Raw genomic sequence first — 27,871 nt, forward strand, 5'->3', positions numbered from 1 at the left:
AAATTGAGCTAGCTTGCCACGTGAGATGAGCCACTGACATTATATGATCAAGTCTACCTGTCCTTGTCACAATTTTGTCACATTAACTGTTCTTTTTCTTGCTGCATAGTACTCCTATATGGAGATCGCAAAAATATTAACGGGAGTTTCCCTGTGCAAAAGACATCTAAAGCTTTATGTTAGATCTGCTATCATTGTTCTTGTTCGTGAATTGAGAAGTTTTCATCTTTGGAAGCCCTAGAGTTTGATATAATTTTGCAAAGTAATTTGACGTAGTTGCAATCTTTTTCTTTTGGAATTGCTGAAGTCAAGTTATTTAAAATGCTTTGTATAGTGCGAACATGACCCAATGGTATCAGAGCGCATTACAGAGTGAGCACAACAAACAATAACATGAGGTATTTAGAGAGCAGATAAAAACAATATAGATAGGAACGGTAAAAAGAAGTAAATGATATACAGTGGCACATGAAAACAAAATAGCAACCAGTATTTGAGTTACATAATGCACAAACAAAAATACATAGCAACATTATAAAAAAAAAGAATCCTATAGACATTCGGACATGTGAACGCAACAGTTCTGAGGTTGTTGAGATGTGAGGGAGGGGATAGTAGGTGCATGGTCTTTCACCACAGTAGAGAACAAAGATGGCATCTTAGCGCTTGCATTCATGACAACTTAGTGCTTCACAGAGTAAGCACAACAGCAATAGGTACATAGAGAGTAGATAAAATATATAGTTAACAGTAAAAACGCGTAAATGAAATCCAGTGGCATATGTAAATAGAATACCAGCAAGTTCCTGAGTTACATAACGTGTAAATCAAAATACACAGTGACAATAAATCAAAGAAGAATATGATAGACAGTGTACACAAAGATTCTGAGGTAGTTGTGGCTCGGAGAAGCACGGGTGGGGAGAGTAGATGCACAGTTTTCCCCAAGGTAGTGAATCATAGATTTACTTGAGGGGTGTAGTCTAACATTGGCCCAAGACGCAGGCATGTTATGGAGTGAGAAGAGGCAGCTGACAAAAGGAGGTTCGGGTCTAGACAGGGAACTGGGGCGTGACCAAATCCTAATGAGAGAGGAATTTGTTGTATAGATTTTTTTTTACTTATTTCCTAGAGAGGGATGGGTTGCATCTGATCTCAGAAGGGAGAAAGTTCCAAATATTTGGGGCTATTCTAGAGAAGGATCGGTTGTAGGCTTTCTTTTTCTTTCTTTTTTTGTGGCTTGAAACATAAAGAGCTCGGTGATATAATACTATCATTGTATACGTCTGCGCAAAATGAAACAGAACTACATTAAAGTTGGGCCCTTCAGGTCATATGTTTCTGTGGGATATTCCCGATGTAGTTCGGTTTGCACAGAGTTTACAATGAAGTCGAAAAGCAAAGAGGTGGTATTCTGTGAAAACCACACAGAATCACGTTTTTGTCATTATCTGGATGCTAACACTTTCTCTCTCAAGAATAGATTCTTACAATACCTGTGGCCAATTTCCATCAAGTTCATGTTTGCTGAGTGTTCTTTTGCCATAAATGTTTGCACCTGTTTGGACCATTCAAATGGGCTTATCCTGTGCTTATGGGTGGGCCCTTCATCATTTACACTGTCTCTTGTTATTCAGCTGATTTGATATCACGAGGAAAAAATTATGAATATAAACATTTTGGTTAAAACGTTTTCATTTTGTTTTCCATCACATAAACACTTCTGTGTGGATTGCCCTCCTGGTTGACCCCTTACTCACCTAAACAATCAACAGCATGAACTACCAACTCTGTTTTCTTTAGCCATCTTCTCATTGATGAAGCCTCAACATTAATGGAAGGTTTGCTGCCTGATACTACCACAGGGCTTTCCAGTCTCTTTCAGCAAGTTCTGGAGTCACATCTCTATAATTACAATTTCTTGGTATTCACTCTGTGTTCCAATGAGTTGTCATTCATCTGGTGTGGTACTCAGTGGAGGAGAGGGCTACATTTGAAGTGGATCTTGGACACATTCTTGGTGCATCCACTTGATCCTATACTCAGACATTTATTTTTGGCCTGATTGATGTTGGAGAAAAACACCCTCACTATGCTTTAGTCCCCTGTTTAACCCATGCACTATTATCATGTTCTAAATGCTCTGCTAGCTGGCTATATTGTGCTTTTTATTGGTAATTTCACTTACCTGATCGTGTTTCTGTGCATTGTATATCAGAATAGCATTGTGGAAAATTCTGTCCGACATAAATATTCTATCCTAAATATCAGCCACAAAAATATCTTATGAATGTAGATTTTGTATTAGAAACTCCAATGGGGCAATATTTTTGTACACAATATTGTACACGGTATTGAGGATTGAGGCTGTAATACATTTGTCAGCCTGTATTTAGTCTACGATATTCTGGTATTATAACGTTTGTGTGTGATAGTTGGTTAATTCATATTATGCATAATGTGTGAAGGGTATTAAACTTATAAAGTTTGTGAGCACTTAAGAAACATGCAGATTTTCTTTGTTATAGGTACCTTTAGTAACCTAGAGATATTGTATTTATATATTGGTAAGTGAATGTTGCCAGAATATCCTAGTTGTCAGAGAAGGCACTTTTATGAACTCTCAATGTGTAATCCATACTTCTCAATGGACTGCCCATTGTTCTAGTAGGTTCCTCTTTCATTGCCCTCACAAAGTTTAAGCATATGTCTGGAAGTAAAATTAGTTTTTTCACTAATGATCTTAAACACACTTCGAAGGTATAAAGTAGCATGAGAGGTTCATCGACTGGATAAAATGGAATCATACCTTAGATCTAAACCAGATAAAACTTTTGCGAGAAAGCTATTATACATTTTCCTACATGGTGATTATTTTGATAAGAATATGAGATAGGCCTCTCTTTGAAACCATTAACCTTTTTGAAATTCACTGATTTTCATGAGCACTCCGGTGAACAGTAAAAATATCGAATTTTTAATATCAAAATGGCAAAATATTAAGTTTTAAATATCAAGTGGATATAATATCGAGTTACAAAAATATAGTGGTGCAGAATATCGAAATTCAGGTAACAAATATCGATTTTTATAAGATCGAAGTTAGTAATTTTGACAGTCATAATATAGTTGCTAAAAATATAGAATTTGTTATAGTGTTTTAAGTGTTAGTATATGTGTTAAAAGTATGTATTATTTTTGTAATGTCTCTTTGTATTTTTAAAAGTAATGAATTTTATGTTATTAAATGTTTGCGTAATTTAATTCCATAGCTTGTTGTTGGTTTATAGGGGAATAGAGTGGGAAGTAATTTAATTAAGTAAATTAAATGTGAATTTTTAGGAATTATTAATTATTTTTTATTTAATTTTGCTTTTTAGTTTTGTAGCGGGTTGTGGGTTAGTAGGGAATAGGGTGGGAAGTAATTTAATTGTAATTAAATAAATATTAATTTGTATTGATTGGTATTGACAATTAATTTATTGTTAAATAATTATTAATCAGTAATTAATTTTTATTAATTGATTAATTGATAATTATAATAATTATATTAATTTATTATTCAGAGTGGGTTGTGGGTTTATAGGGGAATAGGGTGGGAAGTAATTTAATTGTAATTAAGTCATTATTGATGTTTTTGTGTATAGATAATTAATTTACTGCTAATTATTAATTGGTAATCATTTTTTATTACTTTTTGGTATTGAAAATTAATTTGTTGTTAATTATTAATTGGTAATTCTTTCATAATAATTAATATTTACTGGCATGTATAATTAATTAATTATTAAATATGTTGTAATGGATAATTAATTTTAATTAATTTTTTATTGGTATTGATAATTAATTTATATATATTTAAATATTGCATCATTACTTTCCCTACTGTTGCACTCACTGGAGTGGGAATAGTAAATTATTCCTACCCGTATCCAACACTTTCCCTACTGTTGCATTCACTGGGGTGGGAATAGTAATTTTTACCCCTTCGCTATCCAACACTTTCCCTACTGTTGCACTCTCTGGAGTGAGAATAGTAATTCTTAACCCTACTCTATCCAACACTTTCCCTACTGTTGCACTCACTGGAGTTGGAATAGTAATTTTTACCCCTACGCTATCCAACACTTTCCCTACTGTTGCACTCTCTGGAGTGGGAATAGTAATTTTCACCCCTACGCTATCCAACACTTTCCCTATGTTGCACTCACTGGAGTGGGAATAGTAATTTTTAACCCTACTCTATCCAACACTATCCCTACTGTTACACTCTCTGGAGTGTGAATGGTAATTTTAACCCCTACGCTATCCAACATTTTCTCTACTGTTGCCCTCACTAGAGTGGGAATAGTAATTTTTACACCTACACTATCCAACACTTTCCCTACTGTTGCACTCTCTGGAGTGGGAATAGTAAATTTCAGCCCTCTGCTATCCAACACTTTCCCTACTGTTGCACTCTCTGGAGTGGGAATAGTAATTTTTACCCCTAGGCTATCCAACTCTTTCCCTACTGATGCACTCACTGGAGTGGAAATAGTAATTTTTAGCTACCCGCTATCCAACGCTTTCTCTACTGTTGCACTCACTGAAGTGGGAATAGTATTTTTTATCCTCCCGCTATCCAACGCTTTCCTTACTATTGCACTCACTGGAGTGGGAATAGTAATGTTTACCCTCCCGCTATCCAACGCTTTCCCTATTGTTGCACTCACTGAAGTGGGAATAGTAATTTTTACCCTCCCGCTATCCAACGCTTTCCCTACTGTTGCACTCACTGGAGTGGGAATAGTAAATGTTACCCTCCCGCTATCCAACACAAAAAATATTGAATATTTTGTAATATTATTAAGTTAACAAATATATGTATAAAAAAATAAAAATGCATGTCTTTTTTATACATTTACAACAATTATTTAATAATTTTAAGGTTATTAAAGTATTTTAAGTATGTTTTACTTAATTATAGTCATTATTTCATTATTTTACATTACTTTTAAGACATTTACAAAATTCGATATTTTAACAAACTATATTATTTACAATGATAATTTGGATTCGATATTTTTGTACTTACCTGTTTGTAGATAGGAAGTCGATATTCTGTCATTCTATATTTTTTTATCGATATTTTGGCAGGTCGATATTTTGCTCCTCGATATTCTGTCAGTGATCCGAGCACTCCACAGGTACTTAACTCAGTGTGCATGGAGAGTTTTTCAGATGGGCTTACCTGTAGCCACATGGATGAGAAGTACAAAGTACATAAAAATAACCAGTTTGCAACAATGCTGTATGATAGCTAATGGTTAATTAAAGCAGAGGAAACTGTGGTTCACTACATGCAAGCGTCAGGTCCTTCACAGACCAGCCATTTTCAATGTAATGCTTATTGGAATTCTTATATGTGAACCATATTTTGGAAGAGGTGAAAATAATCAAGCCAATGAGACAACTTGATGAAGAAATGAGGGAAAGTCCAGAGTTCTGTGGGTTTCTGTTCATTTCCATCGTTTTAGATTGACCATTTTAACATATCCACAAAAAGTGTGGCGGTGTATGTTCATATTAGAATCTTAGATGTAACAGGAAATATCTTTCCCTGCCACTTAAAAAAGCTATCTATTTTGAAATGTATTCAGCAGTGGCTGGATCTAGATTGACGTACCCATTACAGTCATATCTCTTGTGTTTGGAGAGAGTAGAACATCACACTGTTTCTATATGGTGTGTCGGTTTAGTATTATCTGGTTGAATTGCGGCTCGGTTTTCCAGGTAATGTCGTCCTAGGTCACCATCTCCAGAAACATGACACCATCGCAACTGGTCCAAGTCATTCCTTAGTTTTCCTTATTTTGTAAATGTCTCTTTATTTTTGTATTTACTGTAACGACCACATTGTTATTTAAACAGTAACAACGGTTCTATGGAGGATAATTACACAGTACACAACTGCCCATGCAGCAACAAGTCCATATGGGAAAGGCAGTACAGAGTGGAGCTCCACAGTACACATTAAAGAACCATCATATCCTCATCTAGAGTGCGTTATATTTATGTCGGTAGGGCAGCAGCCAGACATGTCTTAGATGCCAGCTCGCAATGGGCGACTTGATGCACACAATATGGGGGTGTCCTTGCATCCAGGCCTGCTGGACCGAGATCATAAAAGAACTTAGCGCCATCATTGATTGAGGTCATGCTACTGACAGATCCCAAATATATACTACTGGGTATTCCAAACGACATAGACGCTTGACAGACACCAAACTCTTTATTACTGAAAACAAAGAGACTGTTTTTTCCAGTGTTATATTTTGGGAAGCTTATAAGACCATTCTAAGAGAAAGGATTCAGAACCTGCTCTCCCAGAAAATTCGGGGCATTGAAACTAGAGAACTTAGAACGTCAGATCCTTCATTTAGAAGAACAGTTATTTGCCTCACCAGACTCCCTGCTCTTTAGAAAGCGTGAGGCACACACACATAATACCGTGATTTGATGCAGGACAATGCCAAAAAGCAACTGTTGGCGACATTACACCAGCTATATGAAGTAGGTGATAAAGCTGGGAAACTCCTCGCCAGCCTTAGTAAAAAGGAACTGGAAGCAACATGGGTGCGGACCTTCATAGACAAAAAGGGGGTACCCCAAGTTACGGACACACTGATCGCTCAGGTATTCACTCATTGGTAGCACAAGAAGGTAATCTCTATCTTTGACTCGTGTAATCATAATGACGTTATCTATTACATATATCAACTGGATCCTTATATCGCTGGTGGCAGAATTGAGAAAAAAGTCAAAAAATCTGCTGATGTAACATAAACTCTGACATGCACTTGTGATGATCTCTAAAATTCAACTTGTAGTGTGACTAGTACATTGATACTCTGAATCTTCCTCATTCTGCTAACTTCCTTCTCTACTTTCCTAACATTGCCCATTCCTGGTGATAGAGCGCGCGAGGTCACCCAACCAATAATTTCGCCGCTTCCGGCTTCGGGCCCATATATTTCAATTCACCATATACATTGACCGGGTGACTTCACGGGCTGCTACCAATTTGTGTGAATTCCCTACTGTTATTCCTCAGCGTACCCGACTTACCATCCACCGACACGGGTACCTATGACCACAATGGATCAGGGAGCTAGCTGTAAAAGGAAAGGCAGCAAAATACAACTCAAAATGACATTTAATACTTTGGTAAAATGACCACGGACAACTGGAAGTTTTAAAGTCTTTATCTAAAGTTCGTTCTCAGTAAGCATTAGATTTACAAGGATAAGACAATCGATAATCAAGATAATGAAAAGTACATAACTATAGAGAAATAAAGTCAGGGTAATCATGAAATTGCTAATATGGGATGCAACAGGAAACGCTATGCATTTAGGGCAAAAGTTCTTTGGACAGTTTAAGAAAGGCCGTTCTAGACCATATCAGAAAATGACAAACTGCAATGCAAAATATGATTTCTAACAGGTAGGGTAACATGGGAAACGTTATGAAAATATGCAATGACTTTACGTTTCAATAATTTGCGGCAAAAGCATGGAAAAATCAACATATGCAAAGGTGTGTCTTTATTGAAGCAAAAGACAGAAAAATAGAAAGGTGCAAGTTTAAAGATTTTGGAGCAATATTTACCTAGACTGGTGTGGAAACCAAACCCTGGCCACGGGTCAGTTAAGGACAGGAAACCCTCAAGGAAGGATATCCCTCAATGGACAGCAGGTGCAGAATGGACACCCAGGACAGGACAGGAAACCCTCAGATTAGGAATCAGGACAGGACCTCAGGACAGGACAGGAAACCCTCAGGACAGGACCAGCACCCGCAGTTCGGAAGCAACGCCTGCGCTCCACCCTCTCTGCAGCTATCGATCAAGACCCCGATTGGGTCAGCGAACTCCCAGCAAAGTGCTTCGCCAGCACTTTAAGGTTCAGTAGAACCTTAGTCTATGGTCAATTTCGGACAGAGTACTCCGCAGTGCTCTGTATCTTCATTCACCTATTGAGTGCGTTGGGTCAGTGACAGGTCAGCTAAACAAGACAAGTCGGACGACTTCCCTAGGTGAACCCAGGGTAGATATACAGTTTGGGGACGGTGTCCCACCCCCCAATGTTGCAAAATGTCAGAATCCCTCAATTTGGATTGGTCCTAAGGTAGGATTTGGGTAACACACCAATCAGAACACACTATTTGGATGCCTACTTTGCATCTCTGGGTACCGCCTAGCGAGATTGGGGTTCTCATGAGAAAGTCCAGGGAAATACATTGACAAATTAACATTGTTTCAGAATAGGGACACATGACTCCGTCCTGCTGAGTTCGCAGGTCAGTTTCTCAGGAGCATCTTGCCCATCCCTGCCAGCTGGCTGAGTTCCACCAGCCAAGGTTGACTTCTCCCCAGGCGGACGGTCCTGCGCAGTAAGGACCTCCAAGATGGCTTTCGGCTCAGTCAGACCCCCATTTCCCGCGGTACATGAAAAGTAAGCGAGAACAAATTAATACATAGAAATAACGTTTTGAAAACACATCATTGGTTTTGTACTTTCAACTTATCACTAAAAAATATACTTATGCAGTCTAAATGTTAGCTACATATACACAGGCACAAGAGCAATGGCACGAGCAGTACCACGTTATTGCCAAAGCTATGTATTACGCATGCGCAACTATTTCCCTCCAGACCTGCAAACACATCAGGACACGTGAGTGTGACTGACGCATGCGCAGAAGCTATTTCAAAGCAGCGGCCATCTTATGGACTCGAATTAATCGTATTAGAAATACACATATGCAAGCTTCATTTACCTCGTTTCAAACATGAAATAAAGGTTAGTAAGACGTACAAATTATTACTTGGTTACACATGAGCGAGGTTCATGACAAAAGCAAGTCGTAAATGCGAAGCTTTGCTTCATCAATCCCCTCTTTGATGATATTTACTATCATCACAAAATAAATGGAACCAGATGCCAACTTCTCACACTTTATACAGCTCTATCTCTTCCAACAAGCGATTCAACTTTTCTTTCTCATTTTTGGTAGGGTGAGAATTTTTCACCCTTTTGTATATCTGATTATTTATCTCCTCCAGTTCAAGCTCATCCACACTTCGTTTCACTCCTCTCGCATTCACTTGATGCTTTCTGGTGTGCTTACGGCATTTGCAACAGACAAATATGAAGAATAGGATAAGACCTATAATTCCAATTGGCATCAGTACCTTAAACAATAAGCTTTTACCTACGCTAGCAAGCCAATGACCTACATTTGAGAGACCATCTACCAGTCTCTTCCAGGCACTGTCAACCTCGAGTGGTTTGAGTTCCCTTTCCAAATTAGTAATGTTTTTCACGTATCTTTTGAGCTGTACACTTTTGTCCGGAATATAAGTGCAACAATGTTGCGCCTTCAACATCCGGCAGACTCCGCCCTCTTTTGCTAATAAGGTGTCAAGAGCAAGTCTGTTCTGCAAAACCATTGATCTGATCGCAACCATTTCGGTATTGACCAGCAGAAATCCATGAGCTGTGTCAGTAGACAACACATCCACTATAGTGGACAATTTGCAAATTCTGTGAGTGTTCAGAACCACTCCCACTCCAGGTATCAGTGCACTGAAAATACTACCCATTATTTCACCTACGCTTTCTCTTTTACTACGCACTAAGCCATTAGTATTTTCACTGCTTCCAGCAACTCCATTCACATGGTATATTTTCGGGAAGACAATGCCAAAATAGCAGCTTCCATACCAGTGATCCGGCAATTTGAAATAAGCCTTGTCCCCACAAATATAATAAATTCCAGGAAACACAGGCTCTGACCCATTTTTGAAACCCCAACCTCCAATTACCTTGTAATTATGTTCGCATTCACTGGAACCAATGAAAATGTTATTATAATAGCTAGTCTTCTCGCGGTGAAGACATAGCTTGCCTTTCTTTTCAAAATCCAGCAACAGAGCAGGACCCGCCCCACCAGTTGAGGTGCCTTCCATGTTCTCTGCCCATCTTGGCCTTTTCTGTCTTTCGTCATCTGCCTTTCTTTGTATTTTTATTCTCCTTTTCTCTGCCATGTTCAGGAACATCTTTTCCTGCTCACGCAAAGAACAAGTCAAGTTATCTCTGTGTGCGTCACCTATGTCGATATTACCTATAGTCAGAAAATATTCGCCCATGTAGCGAGTAACGTCACTTTTGGTATGTACAGGATTCAAGTTCCCACGTATAGGAAGTTCAGAAAAGATCACGTCATTGTTAGAGTAATAGTACTGTAACAGTCCTCTTTTGTAAAATAAACTGGCTAAAATGCTACAGGAGATTCCATATGTCAGGGGCAGGTGATGGTATGTCACGCCTTCAGCTACAGAGGTAGGTAGCTTCATGCAGACATAGCAATCTTCAATTTCCATAGTCTCTACATAGTGTATTAACAAGTTTGCGAAAACATTTAAGTGTGTCCTGTTCTTAACTCCATGATAATGTAGTCCTCCCTCATCTGATGCTTCTAAGTCTTGTTTTGTTTGTCTCAGTGCTCTCTCATGTCTTGCTACACTCTGTGTTGTCAGCTCCTCACTGTCAGTATTTACAATTTCAGTAGGGTAAATATTAGTATTTTTGCTCACTGCAAAGGGAATGAACACTGTTAGTCCTATCCAAACTAATATCAGTATAACTATACTACATACACATACCTTGCAGCATGTTTTGCAACAGCTGCGACTAGGTCTACCATTCACGCTTGAATCAGACATTTTGGCTCAGAAGAAGTTTCTCGACCCCTCTTTGTGTCTTTACACAAGTAGCTTACTTTGTGCAAATTCACGGTGGCTCGTCTTCTTCTTCGGCAGAGTACTCAGGGACGGGTTCTCCGTCGCTTTCGTCAGTTATATCAAGATCTTCAAATTCTTCCAAAACGAGCGTCCATTCAGGAGACTTGTACTTTTTGTTTTGTCTCTTTATTCGATCACTCCTTCTTTTGGAGGTACCTTCTTGTTGCTCAGCTATGCGAGCACTTCTCCTTTCTTCTGCACGTTTTTCTTCCACAGTTTTTATCCTTAGCCTCAATTTCTTGACAAATCCAGGCTCAATGTGCTTTCTTTTCTTAAGTCTTTTAGTTGGCACTTGGACTTCGTTTTCTTCTCTTGCCCTCTTGTTTTCATTAGTTTGTGGCAATTCTGTTTCAGTTTCTTCTCCTTCTATCTGACTAGTTCCAGGGCTAGCATCTATTTCTTCTGCCTGGTTACTAATCTGGCCTTGTTCAGGACAGTTTTGCGTTTGTTTTTCAAATGTCTCTGTTTCTGTTTCCTGAACACGTTCTTCTAATCCTATCTGATCCTGTTCAAGCACTTCGATCTCTGGATTTTCTTCTGCTCGAACTATTACGCTATGTCTAGTCTGTCCCTTCTCGACATCAGGAGTCAGTGGAGGAGTATCAATCACTTGTTCTGTCCCTGTCTGACCTTCTCCTTCCTCAGTTTTGATGTGAATCTCAAGATCCTGAGGTTCTTCGCCTGTGCCTTGCTTTTCCTCTCTAGTCCACTCTCTACCTTCACAAAGTCGCTCTCTTGTTCGAATGGGGTCTTCGGTGAGATCAATCAACGGTATCCACTCCTCTGGCCATATGCTCGGCAGCTCGTCTTCAGCTACTTCTGGCTCAGCTTCTTGGACCCCTTCAGCAGGCTGGGCTCTTGGTAGTTCGTTATCAACTATTCCTGGGCCAACGTCTGCTGATCCCGCTGCTTGACTGGTACTGGGCTGTACGTCGTCAGCTACTTCTGGTCTGGCTCCTGCAGAGTCCTCTGCTGGACGCCCTTCTTCTTCAGGCTCTTCGTCTGGTAATACCTTCTGGGTGTGGCTGGCGTGTATCCAATGTGGAACCCCTGCACACTTTACTGCTGTGGTTGTTACCAGGATCACCTGACGCTTCTCTCCCCACCTTGGCTCCAGGCAGCTCTTCCGAGTATGCTTCTTTATCTTGACCCAGTCCCCCGGGACCAGTTTGTGGAGAGGAGTCGTTGGATTGAGGATGGCGTCTTCTCCGATCTGGCGAGAGATAGAACGCACTTGGTCACCTAATCTCTTGCAGTATTCAAGCACCAAATCATCAGTAATACTCAACAGTTTGCTTCCTGGTACCCATGCTTGTCTCATCACTCTTCCCATCAGGATTTCATGGGGACTTAGGCCTGTCTTGCGGTCAGGAACACTTCGGAGTCCCATCAGGACCCAGGGCAGGGCCTTCACCCAGGTCATGCCAGATGCATCACACAGTTTTGCTAGTCTGTTTTTGATAGTTCCATTTATTTGTTCCACTATTCCAGAAGCCTCTGGACGGTACGCACAGTGAAGCTTTTGTGTGATACCAAAGGCCTTACAGAGTTCGTCGATTACATCATTCTGAAAATGTCGGCCTCTATCTGATTCAATAGTGACTGGAACCCCGAATCTAGGTATCAGTTCTTTCAGTAAACACTTAGCTACTGTCATTGCGTCATTTTGGGGAGTAGGGAAAGCTTCCACCCACTTCGAAAATAAACAGACCATGACAAGGACATATCGCTTCCCTTCACAACGTGGCATGGTGATGAAATCAACTTGTATTCTCACAAAGGGACCCCCTGACCTCCCAATTTTTCCCAGTTCCACCGCAGTTCTTTTGCCTGCGTTCATCCTTTGACATGGCAGGCACCTCTGGCAGAGGGACTCTGCTACTTTCCTGAACTTTTTACTGTACCAAGTCTGTTGGAACACTAGAATCATGGCGTCCCTACCAATGTGTGATCCTTCATGTATCAATCTCGCCATTGTGCCAAGTAAGTGTCTAGGTAACACAGGCATACCAGTTGGGCCCAAGATGACACCATCCACACGTCTTGGTCTACACCCGTCTTCCTTCCACTTCTCTCTCTCTTGCCAAGGTGCCGCCTGCTGCCACTCTTTCACTTCATCCCATGTAGGCACTTCTTCAAACACTTGAAGTTGGCAGCTGGTTCCTGGCCCCCCTCGTTTTGGATTTATGATATATCGATCTCTGGCGCACCATTGGGCCACTCGATCAGCAAAATCATTTCCCAGTGATACAGTGTCCATGCCCTTCTTATGAGCAACACATTTCACCACTGCCAGCTCCTTTGGTAACTGGATTGCCTCTAAAAGGTCCTGGACAACTTTTCCATTTCGAATAGGGGTACCTGATGAAGTCAGGAACTCCCTCTGTAGCCACAACTGGCCAAAGTCATGCACAACTCCATAACAGTACTGACTGTCAGTATACACTGTTATGCGTACGTTTTTCCCAATTTTGCAAGCTTTTATCATAGCTATCAATTCGGCTACTTGTGCAGACTTTACTTCAAATAGATAACCTGCTTCTTCAATTTTGGTTAAGGAGACTACCGCATAGGCAGCGCTCAGGCCTCCTTGTTCATGTCTTAGACATGAACCATCCACAAATAATTCCTTGTCATGCACAGGCAACGGTGTTTCTTTAATGTCTTGGCGTGGTTTGGTGCTGAATTCTGTTAAATCAATACAATTATGCTCATCATCCACCCCACCTTCCATATCCATTGGGTCGGGGAGCAAAGTGGCGGGGTTCAGAATACTGCACCTAACAATGTTTACATTTGCAGCACCCACAAGAATCCTCTCGTATTTAGTCAGCCGACTAGGGGTGAGGTACTGAGTTTTGGTTCTGGTCAGTAAAATTACCACTCCATGTGGAACATACACAGTTACAGGATGTCCCATGACAATGGACTCACTCTGCTCTAAACTTGCGCAGGTAGCAGCTACTGCTTTCAGACATCCTGGTAATCCAGCAGCCACTGGATCCAGGGTGGCAGAGAAATATGCCACAGGCCTTCTGGTTGTGCCATGTTCTTGTGTCAGGACTGACAACGCGCAATTATCGCGAGTGTCACAGAATAGGGCAAATTCCTTAGAATAGTCTGGCATTCCCAACGCAGGGGCTGTACACAGACAATCCTGTAGTTTTGTGAAGGCTGTTAAGCTTTCATCATCCCATTGTACAACATCCGGTGTTCCTCTCTTGGTCATTTTTATCAAGGGCCTAGCTAGGACTGCAAATCCCAGAATCCATTGCCTGCAGTATCCTATCACTCCCAGGAACATTCTGATCTCTTTCTGAGTACGGGGTAACTGCATCTTTTGAATTATTCTCACCCTTTCTGATGTTACTTTCCTGACACCTTTCTCTATCTGGTGCCCCAGATATTTCACTGATTTTGCACAGAACTGTAATTTGTCAGGGGCCACTTTATGTCCCTTCTCACTCAGGTGATTCAGTAGGGCAATGGTGTCAATCACACAATCCCTATGACTTTTAGACGCCACCAAGAGGTCGTCAATGTATTGCACTAGGATAGAGTTCCCAGGTAAGACCAAAGTTTCCAAACATTTTTTCAAGATCTGATTAAAGATAGAGGGGCTTTCTGTGTACCCTTGAGGGACCCTGTTCCAGACATACACGTGACCATTGAAGGCAAATGAGAAAAGAAATTTGCTATCTGGATGCAAGGGAATGGAAAAGAATGCATGACATAGGTCTATCACAGTGAACCACTCAGCATCCCAGGGAATCTGATACAGAATCACTGCTGGGTTCGGGACAATAGGGCAGCAGGGGACCACTATCTTGTTGACTTTTCGAAGGTCCTGCACTACTCTGTACTTGCCACTAGGCTTCTTGATGCCCATAATCGGTGAGTTACATGGGCTACTCAATACTTCCTGTATGATGTTTCCTTCTAGCAATTTCTGTATTTCCAGGGTAACACCTGCTCTCACTTCTGCATTCATTCTGTAGGGTTTAGTATTGGGGTATACTGCATTGTCCTTGATTGCTATCTGTATGGGGTCCACGTTTTTCATTAACCCTACATCTTTCCCAGTAAAGTCCCATACTTCTGGCTTCACTGCTTCTTGGAGTTCTTTGGGCAAATCCTGCATAGTCATTCGTTTAATTTCTGAGTCAGGTCTGATTAACATTAATTTATAGATGCCATCTTCATCTGGGGTCTGAATTTCAACTCCCTTTGGTGTGCAAAAGATGGTACAGTTCATTTTGCACAGCAAATCACGTCCCAGTAAGTTCACTGGACTGGTGTCACAAACGACAAATCTATGCATTTCCTTAAAGTTTCCAATTGATATCTCCATTGGTTTAGTAACAGGAGTACTAATCAATTGATTAGATACACCCACTACTTGGATGGCTTCTCCCGAGAGGGGTAGGTTTGGAACGTCCACTGTTCTCACAGTAGAACGGGTAGCGCCAGTGTCCAACAGAAAAGTGACATCATTTCCGTCAACCCCTCCTTCAATGTATGGTCCGGAGTGGTCTACCCGCAAGGAGGCGCCAAGTACGCACTCCTCGTCCTCCCCTCTCAGGCCCCGTCAGTACTGGTCATCACAAAGGAAGGTATCATTTAACAAATACTGCGAAGTTGCTGCATTTCTGTTCTCATTGCTTTCCCAGACTTCTACCTCATCACCCTCTGTGGATTTTCCCTTATATACTTGCTTTGGAGCTCGGGGCACCTGAATCGTTTTTACCTGTGGTTGAGTCTTTCTTGGTCTTTCTTTCTGCGTCTGTGGAGTTAAATCAGGTGTTTTGGGGTTATCGTCAGGCAAATAAGGACACTCGTTTCGCCAGTGTCCAATTTCTCCGCACTGGTGACAGGGAAATTTCTTCATAGCCTCTTCTCTGCTCATTTTGGGCCGGGGCTTACCTCCTCCCCCACCCCCAGGAGCTTGGTTCTGAGTGTTTTTGGCCATGTTACTCAATTGTTTTTCCTGCTGTTCTGCGAGCTTCACTTGAGCCCACATAACCTTCTCCTTGAGAGCCTTTTTCTTTTCTTCCATCTCGTCCTCACAGTATTTTGCATACCGTAGGACCTCGTCTACCTTTTTGGTATGCCAACAGATTTTATTATCCTTTATCCACTGACAAATTTCGGGTCTTAAACCGTTTACAAACCTGTAAATGAAATGCGTCATATCCTTCATCTCGATGTTATCTATACCACTGTATGTTTTAAATAACTGCAACAGCCTTTCATAATAGGAGTGCACTGTCTCGTCTCTTTCCTGCGTGGTTCTATCTATCCGGGTCCAATCAGTTTCCTTTGCGGGCACCTTATTTTTCAAATGCTGAATTACTTGTTCGTATTTTTTCATCACTTCAATCGACGGCTCCCCTGTGTTAGAGTCCCTCGGGTACTCCTCACTAGGCCAGGCTATGGCTATTTTACACTCGGTCCATAGATCTACCGGGACCACAATATCGAAAAATCCATCCAGGTCTTTCCACAGGCATTTTTGCACCTTTACGAACCTTTCCACCTGCCGGTACCAGTCAACTGGCTTTTCGCACAATTTCGGGAAATCGTTATTAAAGGACACAATATCCTGTCTGGACCATGGAACGTGCACATACCTCCCACCTGGTACTTCACGCATGGGGCATAACTGTTCGGGCTTGTCTACTTCTCTCAAAGCGAACTCAGGGGTCGCTTGTCTGGATCGAGCCTCATCTTTCTTTCGTGCCCACCTGCTTTTCCATTTTTCCACGTCTCCCCATTTTTGCAAAATTGCTAGCAACTCTTTAATCTGCAACTTTTTCCCTGACACATTCAAGTTCTCTATATCTTTGTCTGAGAATTCAGCTCTGTAAGGTTTTTGCAAGGGCTTGGACCTTGAAATATCTACCCCCATACTAGCTGCAGTGTCTGTCAGCTTTTCGTGGAGCACTCTGGTACTTCTGGTAAGGCTTTTACACATAAACAGCAACTCTTCTTCAGAGTAGGTATTTAATCTGTCTAATCCCACATTTCCTGCCATTAATTCCTCTATTTCTACCCTCAGTTTGTAGAGGTCTAAAGGTTTCGTTTGTGGAGTCTGTTTTTCTAATTCACGACTCCAATTTTCAATTTCTTCCGGAGTTACCAGAGAGACACTCCTAGTACCTGACGTTGATTCTAATTTAATTTCTTTCGCATTAAAAGGATTATGCCTCTTCTGCATTACCTTCCCGGTCTGTTTGTTTGGCAGATCCAAGAACACAACTTCGGACTCGCACTCACTGGACTGATCGTCTATCAGTAGGGGCTCCTGCCTTGGTGGGGCCATGATTGGGTTAATAACTGGAGGGTTTGGACTTCCCTGATTACTCCCATACAACGGAACCACTGGTCCGATTGTTACCGGAATAGTCAAAGCCTCAGGACTGGCATTTAACTGAGAGATTTTCTGAATTATTTCTGTTCTCTGTCTAGCTAGGGCCTCTTGCTCCCTTTCACCTAGTACTCTTCCTAATGTTCGGTCAGGTATTATCTGTGGGGTCAGGTGAGGGGTAAAACTCGGGGCAGTAGGATGCGTTTCACTTGGTCCTCCACCATAATTTGGTTTTGGGAACAAAGTTCCTGTGCCAAATGACCTGCGCTCTTCCTCATATGGAGGCTGTAAAAAGGGCATTCCTGAACTTAATGGTTTTTCTTCGTTTTCATAAAGAGGTCGGGGGAAAAAGACTCTCTTGCTGGAATATTTTTCCTCCGGGCTCACGGGCACTCTAGGATATATATCTCTTACCTCCGCGGGTCCGGGATTCTCAAAATACGGCGGTATCTGACCCCCTCCCCCCCTACTTAGGGATCTGTCCTCTTCCTTAATAGATGGACGCTGGGGATTTTCTCCTGCACTGGAAGGTCGGGCTCCCTCATTATAAGGGGGCGGACTCCGCGTAAAGATGTCATCTAATAATTCATCGTCTGACTCCCCCAGGGCCCCCCAATGCTTACCCTTTTCCGTCCTTTTCTCTCCCTCCGAAGGGGTACATGCTGGCATCATGGGAAACAGACCCTCAACAATCATGCTCTGTCTCCACTGTTTCATCTTTTTATCCCTGGTCTCTTGTTTCAGCCTTGGGTACCACTTGGTCAGACCTTTGTCCATTCGGGGTTTCTCTCTTTCGAAAGCCTCAATCTCCCATTCCTCTAATGCCTCATACTGCGTTAGTCTCGGTCTGGGATGCAATTCATTCATTCGGGTTCTCAAATTAAATAAAATCCTACCATTGAAAGTACCGTCTAACGGAAAAGCCAATACACAGGTATTGTACCCTCGATCAAACATCATGAAAGAGGCGGGAGTATTGGGTGGTGGAACAATAACGCCCTCTCTGGATTTAATCGGTTTGTCCGTTTTGAAGTAATTCTTTACCTTATTTACAAGGGACATTTTTCTCTTAGTTCCGTACATAATATCGTATCTATTGGCTTTCCACTGATCCCTTTCAAACCCTTGGTTTCTTGGATCGGGTCTAGTCTCTGGACAATACGAGTGCCACATACGATTTCTACGCTTAACTTTGTTTACAAAGTTACCTCCAATCAGAACGCGTCTTGCAATTCCGTGCGACCAATGGGGTGCACGCGTTCAAATAGTTTCGACCAATGGGTGCGCGGCCCCTTCGTGAGACAGTTCTCACGCTTCGGCGCTCACCCCTCCTTCACAATTCCAGCCCGCTACCCGCCCGCTGTTTCTACCAATCCCAGCGCGGCACGGAGTGACGTCAGAGACGCTTCGCGGCTGACTCCCTCCCTTCACAAGGTAACGGAAACTTTCTTTCTTTCTTTCTAAAAGTGCTCAGTGCTTGGTTATTTTACAACGAATACACATTCGCCACAGTGCTCAAGTGTCTAGACAGAGAAAGTGTTAATTTACTGCAAGTAAACTACTTCCATTTACTTTTCACACGCTGCGGGTAGATCTCTTCCGCCTACCCTTCACTCTAACATCAGTGAACCTGTTACTTCCCTAAACTCATCCACTTCTCCGGGATATATCCGAGTCTAAGGTTTCCCAGCGGACCCCTCTGCTTTCACCCAAGCTCCGATGAACCTGCTACTCTTCCGATGTGACCCTTACTAGGTTACGCCACTATTGGAATTTTGCCAATGAACCTCGTTACTGATATTTATTCACACACGTATTCAGAAAAACCCTAGTTAGTGCTTCCCGGTTGTACCTAACCTGCACCTAACTTTCCTTGAGCCTGCGACCTCAAGGCAAATGGATTCTATTCACCACTTTGCCATTCAATTCCCCGGGGAGTTCGGACAACATTGAACGAGACGGTTTACAAATGCATGGATTAATACATATAACAATATAAGAACAAGAATAACAATTATAAAACAATTCATAAATTTCAAAGCAGCGTACTCTCAAGAGAATGATCAGGTCCCTCGGAACGGCCGCTCTTATAGCAGCATTAATATACTAGCAGCTACCGACTTAACTAGTCTAACTAATCCTGCCTAACCTTTAACTAGTCCCTAACCATACGTCTGCTACCAGAAAAACTGATAGAGCGCGCGAGGTCACCCAACCAATAATTTCGCCGCTTCCGGCTTCGGGCCCATATATTTCAATTCACCATATACATTGACCGGGTGACTTCACGGGCTGCTACCAATTTGTGTGAATTCCCTACTGTTATTCCTCAGCGTACCCGACTTACCATCCACCGACACGGGTACCTATGACCACAATGGATCAGGGAGCTAGCTGTAAAAGGAAAGGCAGCAAAATACAACTCAAAATGACATTTAATACTTTGGTAAAATGACCACGGACAACTGGAAGTTTTAAAGTCTTTATCTAAAGTTCGTTCTCAGTAAGCATTAGATTTACAAGGATAAGACAATCGATAATCAAGATAATGAAAAGTACATAACTATAGAGAAATAAAGTCAGGGTAATCATGAAATTGCTAATATGGGAATGCAACAGGAAACGCTATGCATTTAGGGCAAAAGTTCTTTGGACAGTTTAAGAAAGGCCGTTCTAGACCATATCAGAAAATGACAAACTGCAATGCAAAATATGATTTCTAACAGGTAGGGTAACATGGGAAACGTTATGAAAATATGCAATGACTTTACGTTTCAATAATTTGCGGCAAAAGCATGGAAAAATCAACATATGCAAAGGTGTGTCTTTATTGAAGCAAAAGACAGAAAAATAGAAAGGTGCAAGTTTAAAGATTTTAGAGCAATATTTACCTAGACTGGTGTGGAAACCAAACCCTGGCCACGGGTCAGTTAAGGACAGGAAACCCTCAAGGAAGGATATCCCTCAATGGACAGCAGGTGCAGAATGGACACCCAGGACAGGACAGGAAACCCTCAGATTAGGAATCAGGACAGGACCTAAGGACAGGACAGGAAACCCTCAGGACAGGACCAGCACCCGCAGTTCGGAAGCAACGCCTGCGCTCCACCCTCTCTGCAGCTATCGATCAAGACCCCGATTGGGTCAGCGAACTCCCAGCAAAGTGCTTCGCCAGCACTTTAAGGTTCAGTAGAACCTTAGTCTATGGTCAATTTCGGACAGAGTACTCCGCAGTGCTCTGTATCTTCAGTCACCTATTGAGTGCGTTGGGTCAGTGACAGGTCAGCTAAACAAGACAAGTCGGACGACTTCCCTAGGTGAACCCAGGGTAGATATACAGTTTGGGGACGGTGTACCACCCCCCAATGTTGCAAAATGTCAGAATCCCTCAATTTGGATTGGTCCTAAGGTAGGATTTGGGTAACACACCAATCAGAACACACTATTTGGATGCCTACTTTGCATCTCTGGGTACCGCCTAGCGAGATTGGGGTTCTCATGAGAAAATCCAGGGAAATACAATGACAAATTAACATTGTTTCAGAATAGGGACACATGACTCCGTCCTGCTGAGTTCGCAGGTCAGTTTCTCAGGAGCATCTTGCCCATCCCTGCCAGCTGGCTGAGTTCCACCAGCCAAGGTTGACTTCTCCCCAGGCGGACGGTCCTGCGCAGTAAGGACCTCCAAGATGGCTTTCGGCTCAGTCAGACCCCCATTTCCCGCGGTACATGAAAAGTAAGCGAGAACAAATTTACACATAGAAATAACGTTATGAAAACACATCATTGGTTTTGTACTTTCAACTTATCACTAAAAAATATACTTATGCAGTCTAAATGTTAGCTACATATACACAGGCACAAGAGCAATGGCACGAGCAGTACCACGTTATTGCCAAAGCTAAGTATTACGCATGCGCAACTATTTCCCTCCAAACCTGCAAACACATCAGGACACGTGAGTGTGACTGACGCATGCGCAGAAGCTATTTCAAAGCAGCGGCCATCTTATGGACTCGAATTAATCGTATTAGAAATACACATATGCAAGCTTCATTTACCTCGTTTCAAACATGAAATAAAGGTTAGTAAGACGTACAAATTATTACTTGGTTACACATGAGCGAGGTTCATGACAAAAGCAAGTCGCAAATGCGAAGCTCTGCTTCATCACTGGCTTCAGACTCACATCTCTCGCCTCTTCTTTCCTAAATCATGCGGCTCATGATGCTGCGGACTAATTTCTCCAGTCTCTTGACGTCACTCAGAGTGTTTCCACAAACACCTGACTTCACCCATTCCTTACTTAACTCACCGTCATCATTGTCCTAACTCAGCTTATTTTCCTTGCTGCAATCCTTTGTGTGCGCTCTCCTGACTAATCAATTAATTATCGTCACTCTTGTCATTTGTGCTTGCCTTGAACAGTTAAGATAGTTTACTTCCCTGTTGTCATATTTTTTATCAGCATTCATCTCATCATAAAGTTAGCCTCATTGTTTTGATTTTAGAATGATTCCCAGAGAGGATATTGGCTATTTGTTTGCATGTAAAGTATGCTCAATCTTGCGATCTCCACAGAGATATAGGTAGGCAGTTAGGTTTGGCAAAATTCTATGAGACACCCCCGAGCCACAGTAGGGTTTTACTATACTGTATCAACATCTAAGCAAAAATATTGGATAAAGGGTCGTGGTTTCTCCTGTAAGCCATGTTCTAGAAATTTGTATTATTATAAAGTATGTTCTGGTGGTAAAGTCTTCCCGAAGATGGATCAGCTAATTTTGTGCATTTTACACATAGTGAAAACTTCTAAGATGTGTTCTTATTTAAGAGATTTACAGAACTACAAACTGATATTTTCAAATTCTGTAGGTATTTATTATCTTGACCACATTTTCAATGCCATGTTGTACAAGATGTTTTCAGAAGACCTTTGTTTTCTGTTTAGTTGCATATATATCTTGGTAGAGAACATATATTATTGTAGATAAATAACATATAACATGTAATGACAGTAGTAGATAGAGAATTACGTCTGCTACCAGAAAAACTGATTACCACTTGTCTGAATGGTGGAAAAACCTTATATTTTCTTGTGTAAATACATGCTCTGCCAGAGACAATTCTTCTTTGCTGTCTGTGGAAATAAGTGATTCAGTTTGTGCATTTTAAGCAGCTACTATTATACGGTTAACTATAATTTTGCACGCACCGGTTTATTGAAAATATGCATGGATGATGTCTAAAATGTACTCTGCCTTGTTTTTGTTCCCAGCTTAATTATTTGCTTCAGCCTGTATGTATCAGATCAGAAATCTGCAGCTAGAACACAACTACACCAAACAATAATGAGCCTTATTCAGAAACACAATCATTTTATAAGATGTATAGCTACTCCTTTGTTTTTCCTTCTATGTTTGGAGTAGTTTTCCAACTTTTGCGGTATTACAGGGAAGCCCAAGAACAGTACTTCTACAAATTTACAACTGCTCTAGATTTCCAGGAGCTCTCCCTGTAGGAACGCTTTACACTTGCCATTATTTTGGTATTTGTTGCACTTGACTAAGCCAATACCTTGGAATTTGCAAATGTATCGATGTTCCAAGTTCTGTCCCCAACGATGGAGAATATTGTGTGGAGGTTAGTACATACAGCACCAAAATGTGCTTGTCTTGTTCATTACCAGACATTTTTCCCACGTTAAACTCCAGCAGGTTTCACCAAATGTAATGCGAATGCACGCTTTCTCACACCTCATAATGCTGACCAGTGCACAAACTAGTTTGTGTAGGTGTCAGACTATTGCAGCCCAGCTGTGGTGAGTGGCGTAGGCGAGTAAGCCATTCCAAAATGTGCATTTGTACATGTGTGTTTTATTTTTTTAAGAAAGCAAAAGTAGTGAATAAAATGTGTTTCCAAATGGGCTAACATCATTATTTACACCCACATTAAATATTGGGGCATTATTTTCTGTTTCCCACTTTAAAAAGAAAATTATTCCTGTCCCACACGGGTAATTTTTGTGAAATTTCTTGGTGGCAAACTGCCTACAAAGTATGTTCAAGTATTCGCAAACCTTGGAGTTTTTAGATATTCACTCCATTTTAGATGCTCACTCCTTCTCTGTAATGTTCTCTACCCATCCCTAAATGTATACTAGTGAAAAATGTACCATATTGTTTAATGCAGTGAACGTCAATAATATTGATAATTATAATTTTGATCATGTTGAGGAATGTCAATGTGCAAATCACTTTTTGTGTGTTGATAAGTTACACTAGCATGTTCACCTAATTTCTTAATCAGTTCCATTGTCTTTTTCCTCTTGTTAGCAAAAATGTTCTTTGTCAGTAGTATTCATCTAAAACTTTTTCTAATGTCCACGGGGTGCTGAGTTTGAATGGTCAGACTAGGTCATGATATTGTAAGCATCTATTGTCTTGATGAAGGCTTAATACATGCTGCTAAAAAGTGCAGAAGCATGTTGGCCTTACCTACTAAATGGTGAGCAAACACTTCTTTTCTTAATCTGAAGAAATGTATGCAGTGGCAGGAAATACACATTCCCTATGATCACATACCTACACAATTGTAACTTTGTCGTGAACACTCTGGCCTTGTAGATTCTTTAAATCTAGAACTAAAATTAAGCAGGGAACCAGAAATACCTCAAACAAAAGCCAGCATAATCCTGAACTATGTGTAGTTATAGGACGGTGCAAATGGATGTTTTTCTCAGATTATATAGGCACAATTAATGAGAACAAGGACCATTGGTTACTAGGTGAACCCGTCTATCCAGTTTTGTGCACGTAAGGTACCTTGGATTTCTATAAAGCATATATATATATATATATATATATATATATCACATATTGCCTTTTTCTCTGTTTTATATCCTATATTCAGAAACAGTATTTGGTATACATTCAGTCGAAATTCAGTATTGGCATGATATAGACGTTTTATTGAAACACGGATGATCATCTTCCATGACAAGATTTATTTGAAAAAGTAAAAAAATAAATTTTTCCTTTTTTGGGCGCTTATTGTTCACATGATGTATGATGATAAAGACCTCGAATTTCTTTCATTTTCAGAATGAAATGTATGCACAATGCAAATGGTGGTTGGAGTGGGTGTTTGGGTACTACTGTGCATGGCCTTAGCAAAGTGTAAGATAATGGAACATTTCCAGAAACTGACCTATAAATTTGAAATGGGTTTTTGCGGTGGAGTATTCTGCTATAGCAGTCCTCTGTTAATTTACAGTCGCCTATTTTTTCACTGTGTTGAACGTTCTAATAACATGAAGCCCTTCATCAGAGGGGTGGGCCAAACATTTCCCTACCTATGCTTTGCTATAGGCCATTGCCTGCGTTGTGGACGTATAACCTGAGGAGGGACTATGGCATTGGTATAACTGGCTGTAGCTGTGGTACATTGTGCTTCCTTAGTTCATTGTCACGAGGATACAAACCTAACGTTGATGAGGAAAACATAAACGTGATTATTCCTGTATCAGAGTTTGAAAATGGATAAGATAAGATAAACATCTGCCCCCTCCCAGCACAATATTTCCATAATTTTAAGATTCCTGGGTTTGTTTTCACAGCTGCTCACACTGTAGAAATGTCTGCTTGTTAAATTTAGTAATATTCAGTGCTTGATTTGTAAAAGAATGAGTGCCAGTGACTAAAGCTATGCTCAGAAGCCAGCGGCAACCACTATTAGGTGTCTGCACACGGAATACCAAGACTGCATATTCTTGAATCCACCTCATGCCTCTTAAATCCACTGCCAGACACTCGTAGTCCCTTTATCTCACTCTTACAGGTTCCTGCTTTCTCTCATTGTGAAGATTTTTCTGTCTTTCTCTTCCTTTTTAGGTCTTGCACCTGCGACGCAGCGCAAAGCGCTGTCGCAGTGCGAGACCTATAGTGGTCGACTCTGCTTTCAAGGGCTTGCAAGTGAGACAGGAGATGGGTACGCGCAGGCTGCAGCTCGGATCGGTGAACGCGCGCGTTCACCACGTACACTCACGCCCTGTGCCCATCTCCTGTCTCCCTTGCAAGCCTCGTGGAGTAACTTCCACTTTCCCTCCCCCTTCTGCCGTGGGCTCCACGGCCCGTCAACGCGCACCGTACACGCGCCTCTAAGACCGGCTCCCTGGCACGACCAAGCCCGCCCCCACCCCTGCCAAGAGGAAACGTGCAAACTCACCCGGTGTGGCGCATTGTACACGCGCTCTGTCCGGGAGGCAGCAGGACAAGAAGCGACGAGCTGTGCGAGGGCGCGCAGCGGCCGCAATAGGGTCTCCCGCCCCCTGCGGCTCGAGCCTGTGAAATGACGCTCCCTCTCTTCCCAGATTTTATTCCAAGGCCGGAGCTCCCGCAGTCACGTTTTCATCTGCCTGACGCACGTGACGTCAGCGAGGGAAGCCCCGTGTGTTTCTTGACGCCTTCCCTCCCACCCCCCTCCATCCAGACTCAGCCCCTCTCACGCCACCCACACCCCAGCCCTCATCCCTATCTATGCTTGTCTCGCAGTGCTCCTCGCTTTTACCCCTCTTCCTCCCCCCTCCTTCCAGCTCTCTGTGCACCGAATAGCAGCTCTCGACGTGACCGCAGCGCCCAATGACACTGGCCATTTGTTTGCCCAAGAGGCACCCCGCGCGTTGCCATACAAGGGGCTTTTTTTTTAATATGTTATTTACATCTCCCCTTCCTGCACCTGGCGCTCTCTGACAGCCCCTTCTCACGCCTTCCAGTACAGATGAGGGGTTGGGTCTCCCCTAGTGCCTGCTGTTTGTGGGGACCTCCCCCTATGTAGACAACATCGAACGGCTCACAGCCGCGCGCATATATGAGCGACACTAAGAGGCGCACCCGCTGCTGGCCTTGCGAAAGCCGGGCTTTAGAGTCTAAGCGGCGCTTTTACTAGTAGGACCTTGAAGTGTGTAGTTTCCTCCACTCTGCCTTAATGCACTTAGCAGATGAAGGTTTGCGGACAGTGAGGATACGGGCCTCCTTTGTAGTGTACGCACCTGAAGCTGCCTACGCAATGACCCCACTGCCCCATAGACCGTTAGAGCCCTTTCAAAGAGTCCACTTGGCCCGTGTACGCATCTTTGCAGTGTCTCCCACTTAGCCCCTGTGGGTAGCGGAACACCCTCAAACTGCCCACGTGACTAGGTACTCAGCAGGGCCTTTTATGATGCGTTTTTAACCCCACCTGCAGGATGGATTTTTCTCTAAGCTCCACAGCTGCTTCCTTAACACCAGAGCCCTTTCTTGGCCCCTCCAGACGAGTTCTGCAGACAGGCCCATCTTCGTCTGTGTATGCCGAGGTTGCTCTGTCCTGAACACTAGCGTGTTCACTATGGCACTCTCTAGAACTTCCTCACTTGCCCCCTGAAGATGAGTGGGGCTTGGTACGGAGCACACGTGTCCCCTGCACACGAGGGCATCTTCTCAAAGAGCCTATTGGCCGCTGCATGAAACGTCCAAGCAGGCTATTGCAGATAACGGGCCGTACTAAAAGTGAACAACTTGGCACCTGCAGGTGATTATACCCTTAGAGGGGTGTTCAGGGTTCCAGCACTGACCACCCTGAGAGAGGCAGGCAAGGTCTCTCTGCTCCCAGTGCCTCTAACCCGGATAGATCCAGGCGCTGCGGGCATCTGGACACTCACAGCAGCCTTTGTATCAGCCCGAGCAGGAACCGGTATATGGGATTTTGTTAAACAATGAACCCGCGACGAGCGATGTTTGGAAGACACCTTAAAACTATCAGATTATCGTAATATGTTACTTAGATGTATGTATCGCATTTGAATGAAGCAGAGCGTGCATTGCACCAGGAATGTGTGAAATACGTTCAAGTTATGTAATCAAGCCGAATTTCGGAAAAATTACACGTAATGCAAAACCACCACTTGGTGCAATATTTTAGCGTGACATGTATTCTTACGCTCTGGTCATTTGCGCTGTTCGTGTGAGCTGGGGCCACGAGCAACATATAATACGTTACGTGGCATATTAGCATAATTTGGGGAATTTAGCCTTACGTGAAATTTGCGAAATAGTGCAAACTTACGCCTTTGTGATGGCAGTTTTGCCCAGGCCTCCATTACACCCACGTGGGTTTAGGGCAGTTTTCATGCAGCCGCCTTACATGCACTTTAATCACTTCCAAAGCGAATCTAGCTGGGGAGCAGCGGTGATTTGTGCTTGTCGACCTGAGTAGAGTGAGGCCTAGAGCCAGGAGCGGGTTCTGTTCTAGTGCTGTCCAGGGATGAGTCTGCCCATGGTCGTGTCACCTGCTGATACATCATCGGAGAGAGAGGTTTCAGCGCCTTCCTGATGCGGGGAAGTGAGTGTTTAGTCGGATCTTTGATTGGATGATGTTCCAGAGCCTTCATTCATGGTTTGAGCAGATTTGGTTTCTGATCTTATCAATGCTAACTTTGTAAAGAATATGATTTTAAAACATGTGGCATAACAACCAGAGCTGCTGACTTTAGAACTTGGTGTTGGCTCGACATCCTGTGATGCTTGGCAAATCACATAATCTCCACGTGCCTACCAAAAAATGAATGTATCCTTGTGTAACGTAACTGGCGCTCGTGTAATGCGCTCCAATACCTTTGG

General features: G+C 42.4%; 1 protein-coding gene across 1 annotated transcript in view; it reads left to right on the top strand.

Moving 5' to 3' along the window:
• Positions 1 to 27,871, top strand: part of AHR (aryl hydrocarbon receptor) — a 510,239-nt gene that overhangs the window by 104,007 nt on the left and 378,361 nt on the right. The window lies entirely within an intron of this gene.

The sequence above is a fragment of the Lissotriton helveticus genome, chromosome 10, assembly GCF_964261635.1.
Source record: "Lissotriton helveticus chromosome 10, aLisHel1.1, whole genome shotgun sequence".
In the NCBI taxonomy this organism is placed as follows: domain Eukaryota; kingdom Metazoa; phylum Chordata; class Amphibia; order Caudata; family Salamandridae; genus Lissotriton; species Lissotriton helveticus.